Source organism: Carya illinoinensis, chromosome 11, assembly GCF_018687715.1.
Source record: "Carya illinoinensis cultivar Pawnee chromosome 11, C.illinoinensisPawnee_v1, whole genome shotgun sequence".
Classification (NCBI taxonomy): Eukaryota; Viridiplantae; Streptophyta; class Magnoliopsida; order Fagales; family Juglandaceae; genus Carya; species Carya illinoinensis.
The window spans coordinates 22,993,357-23,003,866 of record NC_056762.1 but is presented as its reverse complement, the minus strand read 5'-3'; positions in this window follow the sequence as shown (position 1 = coordinate 23,003,866).

Below are 10,510 nucleotides of genomic sequence, written 5' to 3'. Positions count from 1 at the left end.
TTTATAATTATGAGTCTCGTCTTACGTGCCGAGCATCAATAATGTGTTTTAAAAGATACCAAGTGGATTTGAAAGCAAGTTCAATATTTTAAAACTTACAAATATATTAAATATTTTAGAAATATTTATATGTGATATTTTCAGTGTTATTGGACTAAGTTTGTTTTTAAAATAACAAAATTATAATATTTTGATGAGCTCTAAAAATATTATAATTGTGAAAAAATGGATGGGAACTTGGTTGGCATGGAGGGCTCAAAGAGGAGTTGTGGAGTTTAGGGGAAGTGCTTGGTGGGGCTAAAACCCACGCACGGTGGCGCTAAGGCCGTTGGTGGTGTGAAACCGTGTAGGAGGTCCATTTTATGGGTCATGTACTTGTGTGCCACGGGGAGGGAGAGAGGAGGTGAGTTCAGTGTAAGTTGATCACCGGTGAAGGGGGGAGGTTTTTGGTGAGGTGTGGCGGCTTGAGCTGCTGCGTATGGTGGTGCACGAGGAGAAACTCGTGCATGAGGAGTTGTGTGCATGAGGTGGCCCAGCGGAGAGAGAGAGAGAGAGAGAGAGAGAGAGAGAGAGAGAGAGAGAGAGAGAGAGAGAGAGAGAGAGAGAGCTGGGTGGACCAGAGACCATGGAAGGGAAGCCCAGGGAGTGGTGGTGCCGTTGGTGGTGGTAGGAGACCAAGATGCTGCGTACAGCGATGCTAGGAGGAGATAAATGGGTTTTCATTCCCATTCGGTTGGAGAAAGGAGGAGAGAGAGTGGGTTACTGGTGGGACTCACCACCGGTGGGGATGGACTTGCCAGTGAGAGGGGGAGTTGCCGGTAGTGGAGGTGAGGCTGGACGGCGTGTGGTGGCGCCAGCTGGGAGGAAGGAAGCTGCACGGTGAAGAAGAGAAAGAGAAAGGGGGCATGTCGGGCTTGGAGAGAGAGAGAGAGAGAGAGAGAGAGAGAGAGAGAGAGAGAGAGAGAGAGAGAGAGAGAGAGAGAGAGAGAGAGAGAGAGAGAGAGAAAATGAGGGAAAAGGTAGGGGTTTGGGTATTTAATCTAGGCCATTCATTTCGGGATCTTTAAAACGATCTATCGGTGAGTTTAAATATTGATTTGAAAATGTATAAGCATTTTATTTAAATTAAAACACTCAGACAAATTAAGATAGAATATATTCCTTCATCATTAATTAAAATGATAGAGTCTCGTTAATCACTTGAATAGAATAAAACCATTTAAATTAATTTAGAGTTTTCAACATAAATTTAAATATCGTAATATTTTTAAATGACTAAAATCTTGTAAATTAAATAATTATGGGGCTAAGGATAAGATGTTAAAATACCTTAGGCCTAATTTGGGAGATATAAAGTTGTAAGCCTTTCTTGGAGGACAATAGAAAATAGGCCCAATGTAAAGGGCATAAAGTCATCGGGCCTAACTTAGTAAGAGTGAAGGCCTTAGGCCCAACTTGGAAGACATAAGATTTTATGCTTCACTTATTGGACACAATACTATGGGCCTAGCTTATAAGGTCCAAGCTATTATGCTCAACTTAGTAAGTATAAGGCCATTGGGCCTAACTTAGTAAGACTTAAGACTTCAGTCCAATTGAGGAAAGACCCAAAGTTTAGGACCCAACCTAGTAGGCCTTTCAAGTCATAGATAGATCCCACAAATCTGAACATAAGGTTCATATAATAGTCCACTCCAAAGCCCAATACCAAGGCTTGCACTTTTGGCCCAACCAAAGCCCAATCCTTGAAGCCCAACGCCTTGTCTTTTATTTCATTCTTCCAATAGGAGCCCACAAAGACCATACCATTGGTTTCCCTCAAGTTCAAGATGTGCCACACGCCCCTAAGGTTTCCACTTGACCATGTTTAAGCTTCTAACTTTAGTTAAAAAGCACTAATCACCTCACACTTGATTAGTAACCTCTAAACTATGTTTTTAGCATAATTTTTCTTTAATTTATTTTTCCACTTTTATAATATGAGATTTTGGTTTTTATTATTGATTTTCAATATTATTAGATTAATTTAGAAGTTTAACCTTGACCCAATACATGTCAATAAAAGCAAAGCCATGTAAATGCCCGTAGTAACCACCAATCAGCACCTAGGTGCATCTTCATGTGCATTGAAACAAATCGCTCCCTAGCCCATGCCTTTTACGCCATCTTTTCTAGGAAAATTTCATCATTTACACCTCACCTTAACTCTCCTAGTTCAGTTCTAGCATTGGGTGAAGTACTTCCAAGAAACCAAACCAAAATCCAACCGTTTCCTTTAGAAATCTATTTGGAACGAAACTGAGTGCCCTTAGCTTCTTCAATGATTTTTCTGCACCAAAACCAGCCACTCCCACACGCCACCACCATTTTTTTATTGTCTCTTGGAAGTGATTCAAGCACTCAAGTGCTTGCTTGGCCAATTTCCTCCCTAACGCAGCCCAACCGATTGACACAAAGAGAGGCACACTTGAAAAACCATCACCCAATTCACCCCTTTCATTTTATGCTCTAGCATGGTCGCTTGGAAGCTACTCATGCCACTCTTCCTCACCTGTAAAAACCTTCAAATGATGGTCATAAAGCCTCCAAATCAGACCAAAAGGATGGGACAAAAGAGGATAAAAAATCTGGACAGCTTTGAAGGAAACCCAAAACCGTTGGCTATGACTTGCTTGTCTTGTAGATATTTTTTTCAAAAATCAGAATAAAGCAACCCCTACACCCATGGATGTCTTCTAGCCCTCTTAAATGATGAATTATGACACTTTAGACCACTATTGAACTGAACCAAGTGATGTCACCCTTGACATTTTGCACTCAAGCACTCCACCTCCCACCTCCACCACTCACATTCACTTCCTTGTAGCCAAAACCAACGTCCTCCTCCCCTCTTTAAGCCAATAAACACCTCTCTCACTTTCTCATTTCTCCTCACCTCTTGTCCAAGAATTCTCTTGAATCTTGAAAGTATTTTTCTCCCGTAGTGAGCAATAGAGTGAAACCGAGTGAAGTTTTTGGGTGTTCTTGAGTGAAGTTGTTTTGATAGCTTTAAGGGCCACGAAAATTGTAAGCTTTCTTGCCTTAGAAATTATTTTTCATGTCAAGCCTTTTAAGTGTTGAAGGGAAATTTGGTTGAGTTTAGAAAAAGGTTACTATGCTTAATTCAAAGTGCTTTAAGATGATAGGGCTGAAATAAAGCTTGAGTGATGGTCTTTCTTACCTAATTAAATATAGGAAAATCACCCAAGATATTTACTGTAAGTGGAGTGTAGTCAGTGAGTGATAACACTGACTATGTTGACAGACTAAGAACTATGCAAGTGGTTATTCCTGAAAACTTACAACAATGTTACGAGATTCCTAAAGCTTATAGAAATTCCACTCTTGAATCTCTAGCGGGTTGTTACAAAATTAAAAAGAAGGAAATGAAAAAAACACGATGATCAGTTGACATTCATATGCTACTTGAGAAAAAAAAAAAGATCTAAGAGTTGAAAGTTTCACTAAGAGTTAAAAGGCCGTAAAATCATTCTCAATAACACCACCCCAAAAAATAAAATATTATTATCAATAAAAATAATATTGTATAATACATCTGTAAAACATTTACAGCTGCGTCTATCCCAGTTAACAAAACTTAGATAACATGAGATCACAATTTATGGTTTCCAAAACTCAAATAACCACTCTTACTTGTACTTCTTAGTTTCTCTAAATTTCCTCACAACAGTGCTAGGGAAATATTAATCGTAGAAAATTCACTTGAGTAAATCTCCAATTGAACAGTTACTTTGTAATAGCACCTAAAATATCACTTTCTAAATTTATCAATAACCACTGAATCGAATTCATATTGTAAAAAATGATAGAATAAATATTATGTTTAACACGAAAATCATAGAATACAAATATTGTAAATTATCTAAAAATACAAATAACATTTAATAAATATTAGAATACTTTGGCTACTTTAAATTCTACGTGCTAAAGAAATTTGACACAAGTTTACAAAATGTAGTTTAATAGAAGTTTCTAAAATGAAGTGAACTTTAGAAAATCATACCATATTACCGACAGATCAGCATGTTTGATATTTTTTTGTAGAATCAATTTACATATATTAAAATTCTTAGGACGCTATTTTCATTTGGTCTATATATGTGCCAAGCTGGATTATCAACTCTTTTTGTGAGGTTTCTTTGGCTATGTTTTCCAAGAATGGTAGATGGTCCTGCAAAGAAATAAAAAATCTAAATGTATAAAATTAAAGATTCAAAATATTTTAAATAGGAATATTTAGTTATTATAAAAATTCATACTTTGATTTATAATTCTATCATTTGAATTGAAAGAGTTAAAAAAATGTGATTTTATGTTACCTCGCCAATATGGTTCATAAAATCAATTGCTGAATAACCCAGTGCTTCTTCTACAATCCCATCAAATATCACTACAGCTAGTTGTCCTGTACCATCATTGACTTCAACATATGCTCGACAACTATTAGCAACAAAAATCTAGTTATTTGTTAGGATGCATAGGAAGTATATGTTAAATATTTTAAGTGAGTGATGTAACCTCAAGGTTTAGAAAGAAAGTACATACCGTGGTAGTGCAATGCTTGTGTGTTTACAATGGTAATACAGAAAAGTTTCATTGTATTTATAGTCTGTTCATTTATTACATCTAACGCAATAGATATAAAAGAAGATTTGCTGGAGGTTGAGCACATTTATCCTCCCTTTTACCCAAAATTTTGGTTTCTGCATGATATTTATATCTGCGTGAGGTTTGTCTATTTCTATTAGTTTTATACTCTTATAGTGCTGATCATTTTAGTGTACTTTATTTATTGCATTATATGTAAATTTTATTCTTAAAACTCCAATATGTTGGTTGATAGAGTAGAATGGCCCTATGTAGTTGCTAGATTGGTCATTTGTAGGTTTATTTTGTGCTTTATACAGATGGATCGCCATAATTAGTATGTAAAAGTTGTCTACCATGTATTCAAGGAGTTGTCAAAGGAAGAAAAAGTGGGGACTGATGGAAACACATTGTACGGGAATCGAAAGGACCTCGATGATGAAGAGCATTTACTCCAAGAATTCATCATGGGAAATCTGGACTTGGTGGTGAATCTTATAGCTTTGGATCTATGACTATTGTTGTTGGTCATGATCAAATAGATATATTTGAAATTATGAGTATAAAATTAGTTGACAAGGTACTGTGTTGTTGGATCATAATCAAAGTACATAAATTTTTATTGAACTTAAAGTGCTGGTTGGACTCTCGTATCGGTAATTTTTTTTTGTGTGTTATTTTATTTGCAACAGTGCCCAAAAAAAAAAAAAAAGTAAGATCGATGCAAATTGGTAATTCTTTGGTCCAACTAAGAGCTTATATTACAATAATGTGGAAACTGCTTTTGTTAACAGAAAATTGCAGCTTAAAAGACAATAATAAAATTCTTACAACAAAGAGGAGGTAAATTTCAACAATGAAAGAGAAAATCATATAAAGACATCAATGAAGCTTAAACTAGGCAACATAAGAGAATCAACAATTAGCAATCTAGCACCAAAATGTTTGGCAAGCACCTTTACTAAAGTATCTTGGTATATCAAAGAACCAATAAAATCCCTTTGGAAATATCTCATAGCACTGTTCATTCAGGCCAGGTAAGTTGGAACCTAGGAAACCAGATTTTGGTTTTGGTTCTGGCCACTGATCAAACCGGGGCCAAATTCCAGATTACAAAACCACACAAAACCCAGACCTACTCGGTCTGGGTCTAGGTTTAAAACTCAGGTACCAGATTTAAAACCTGTTACCTAGTTTCCATTTTTAAAAGAAATTGAAACTCAGTGAACTCACACACTCTCTCTCTCTCAACTTCTTCACGGTAAATGCAAACATATGACGAATAACCTAAATCTACTTCTAAACCTAGCAAACGAAGCAAACTCAGAAGTTAGATCCTAGTACCCCATCATTCCAATAGACAAACCAAAACAAGTTCTATAATTAAGACACATTCCGCCATATAAGTTTATAACATAACTAAAGCGAACCTCAGATTTAGGGGAGGAATTTATCGAACAAGCTCACCGGTCAAAACTTCAAGATTATGGAGCTTTAAAAATAAAATAAAATAAAATAAAATCTTAGATTGCCCTTACATTGGAGACCAATATATGGGAAGTAAAATCTTAGTCTTGAGGATTTACATGAACACTAGGAACATATCCTTCCATCTAGAGTCAGAATAAGAGGCAGCTCATGATGGATAGATGAGCTACGCCAATCATAAGAGAGAAAGCCTTGAGTTTAGGTTAATAGTTGATTGTTTATCACGGTACCACCAAGGAGGATGAACGATTCGTTGTGATTATGAAGGAGTGAGCTAGTCCTAGGAAAATAGGATTCCTTAAGGAAATAGAGAAAGTGAATTCAGTTGTGTATGGATTAAATTCTTCCAAATTGAATTGGGCAAATACTTGAAGTTTTAGATTTAGAGAGTATGCCGGTATGACTTGACCTACTTTGTGAAAGGGTTCTAGTACAATTTTGATTAGAGTGAGAGAGTTAAGGAATGGTAGAATTTAGTGGTGTATATATATATATCTATCTATGGTGAGTAACCCTTTGAGCATTAAGGAAATAAGTGATTTCACTTAAGCAAGGATTTAGTATCCTAGAACGTTAGTCTAGAACTTGTTAAGTTTAGAAAATAACCTTTGTGATCATTATAGATAAGATTAGTGTGGACTACGAGAGGAAGGAGTTACTCATGAAGAACGTTACCCACCGCTTCACTCTACTACGTGATTAGACTGGGATAACTTCAAAGCGAGGACAGCATAGGATGGAGCTGAGTCTAGCAGAGTAGCAGAAGAGCATGCCACAGCTGCCAACACTGAGCCCGCACCGTCAGGATCATCTATGTCATCAACTCACCACGGACGTTTGCTAGTAGTGGGTCAAGAACTAGAAAATGGTGATGAGGAGTCTGTGTAGCCCCAACCTAGGTCATTTCAACAACGTGGTATATGATTCAGAGGATGACGTGTTCAACTACTTACCCCAGCACACTGTGCTGTTGGACATTGATGCACCTCTACCGGATACAACCAGTGACGATACATCCAGTGATGGACAGTAGTTTTGGTACTTCTTTTTAGCGTGTTTTATATTTGTACTTGCATCGATTTCGAGAAGGAAATCTTTTTTTAGGAGGGGAGAATGTAACAGCCCACTAGAAATTCAATGGTGGAATTTCTATAGACTTTAGGAACCTCGTGAAAACTCCATAAGTTTTCACGAATCGACTAATCGCATAGGTTTTAACTTGTCAACACAGTCAGTATTATCACTTGCTGTGGTGCCAGAAATGCGATTTTAATTGTTTGAGATAGTTAGAAGTGTTAGAATACATTATAGTCCACACCACTAGACTCAGTTAAATATTTAGGACTTTATAGCACAATAACCTATTTTCATAATTTTGGATGAAACGACTATTTGAAATTGTGAATTTATTTCTAGGGGCACTTCAAGGTTGAATTTTGGTAAAAGATTTTCACTGTAGGTTAATATGAATATTTAGGATTTTTCAGTACTAAGTTTATTATGCATTTCTTGGAGTGAATAGTAACCTCGATAAGTGTACTAAGTGTAGTGTTTTCAAAATCACAGTGTGGAATGTTCAAATTATGTTAGAGAAGTTTTATTTAGATACTTGGTAAGATCTTAGCTACACATAGTGAAAGTATTAGACACTTGGCACAAAGATGAACTATTAGATGGATTTGTGAAGGAAATCAAGGTGTGAGATCATGACACCTAAGCAAAACCTTTTTTCATCTGATCAACCAGATTGAGCCAGATCGAAGAGTGTTTCACCCCTAGTGAAACCATAAATGGTTGGAATCCAATTGAAATCTCAAAAACTTGGTTGAAACAAAAACCCTAAACGGTTTCCCCAAACCCTAAAGTTTGCCTTCAAACCCTCTTTGATCCAATTTCTAGCATTGTGTTTAATCATTTGATTAAATCACTTACACATACTATTAATTTCTCAAATTCTTGTTATGACATCATTATCCAACCTTTTAAACCTTGGAAATTTGTTTGGGCCAAGAAAAATTGTATTTGGGATTGATAGCATCTCAAACCCTCTTTAAACCCCAAATTGAAGGCCACTTGTTTGAGGCCCAACAAGGCCCACGAATTTGGCCACCTTGGCAAGGCTTCTTGAAGAAGTTTCCTCCCCCACATGTTAGATCATTCACTGCCATTGGCTGCACCCAATAGTGCCTTGATGAGATGGAGAAACCCACCCCATCAACCCCCATACCTCATAGCTTCTGCAGGCTGTCCTTTGCCCCTCACTATTCTCCACTTTATGTCATAGCCACCTCCAATCAAGGTCATCCAGATCCATATATTCTCCCTACAGAAGCCTTGAGTCATGAAAGACACACTTCATTCTCTTTCATCAGTTCTTCACCCTGTTCTTAGAGAGAAACCCATATATTCTCCCTATGTTTTTAGCATGTTTTTAAGAGTGTTCATTGAAGTTGTTTTGCATGAATAAATATTTTGATGATAGATTTTCTTAGATCTAAAAACTTGAAAACTGGAAATGGAAAAACACTTTTTATTTGGAGAAAGTTTGAATATTTCGTGATTTGATCTTACTCTAATGGCTTTGATATTTTTATATGATGATCCTAAGTCTCTTATTTTCATGTTAGGATGTTATTTTGAAAATATTTAGCATTAGTTTCAAATATATAATTTTTCTATGCAAGAGAATTTCGGTTATAGGCCTATGTGATTGAGTGATCTTAAGTTTGATGGTTGCATAGGATGATCAACTCCTGCGCAACTCCAGTTTTAGCCATGTGATTTTAAGTTTGATGGTTGGATATTCTTTACGAAACATTTTAAAACCAGGTGATGCTTTATTTCAAATATCTCACTTTCTTAAGCCATTGATCAAGAAATTTATCAAAGCTAGTTGAGGAAAAAGTTTCTGTTTTTAAACTGAGTATAAAACCAAAAACTACAAGTGTTATTTTGTGACTTTGGTGACTTTATTTTGATGATTTAAAGTATGGTTGATCTTAGGATGATGTTATGAATATATTAGAAGTAAGATTTGTGTTTTTTGGAATTCTTAGAAATGTTTTGATTTAGGGTCAAAAGCTTGTAACTCAAATGTTTGGATCTTTTTACAAAAAGTTTGGTGTTGATTATTAGCTTTTTCTAAATGGATATTTTAAGTATGGTTTTTTTTTTTTTTTTTGAAAATGGAATTCATTTAGATTAGCAAATGTTGGATACAAGGAGGGACTCCCTCCAGACTGATGCTCTCCTCAGAGAGTTTAAGTGCATCCTTAGTTAAACAATGGGCAATACTGTTAAAATTCCTAGATACATGCATCACAGACCAGTTTTTCATTTTCTTAAGCAGTGTTCTGGTATCTTGAATGATCATTCTTGCGCAATTCCAGTTCATCTCTTCACCCTTGATCAGTTGAACCACATTGAGAGAGTCTCCCTCCAGAATTATTTCCTGCATGTCCAGTTGGTTGCATAGGATGACAGGTTTTAGGGCAGCAATGGATTCAGCTAACAAAGGATCAGGGAAAAGATCCCTTTAAGATCTAAGGGTAGCAACCACATGACCATTACGATCTCTAATCACCAACCCTACTCCCACTTTGCATTGTACTTTGTCTACTGAGGAATCCCAATTGGCCTTAAACACGTGCAAAGGAGGGGCTGACCAGCTTTGAGCTGATGAAGCTACTGGTTTGACCTTACTCCCCTAGATGATGTTTGCTTCCTTGTACTCTAGTGCTATCTGAGTGGCAGTTTTCACCGTTGTCTTAGGGGCTTCAAACTTACCTTTAAAAACATATAGGTTTCTTCTCTTCCACAGTTGGTGAGCTATAGAAGCAAAGATAGACATGTCACTTTCATCCAGTACTGAAAACATGTGGCATACTATGTTTGAGAATTGAGACTCGACCACTCTCTCTTTTTGTAGTTTTATCGAGCTGACACCCCATGTATCTTGAGTTGAGGGACACGTCCATAAGGCATGTGTAGTTGATTCTAATTCTCTGGTGCAGATAGGACACATAGCATACTCCCTTATCCTTCTTTTGTTTAGGTTCTGGTTTGTGGGCAGGGACTCATGAGAAGCTCTCCAAAGCAACATTTTAGTGGCATTTGGCACATTTAACTTCCATAGCCTATGCCAAAAGTCACTGTTCCTTAGAATGTTAGAAGCTTGCCCCTTTGAGCACACCTCCATCTCCCCTAGAAGATGATAAGCACTTTTGACTGTGAATAGTCCATTCTTTGTGAGTCTCCAAATTAGTTGGTCAGGGCTGCTACTCAGGCTTATAGGAATCTTGCTAATTACCATAGCTTCTTCCTCTTAGAAGACCTCCCTTAACATGGACTTGTTCCATGTCTTCTCTTGCTTATC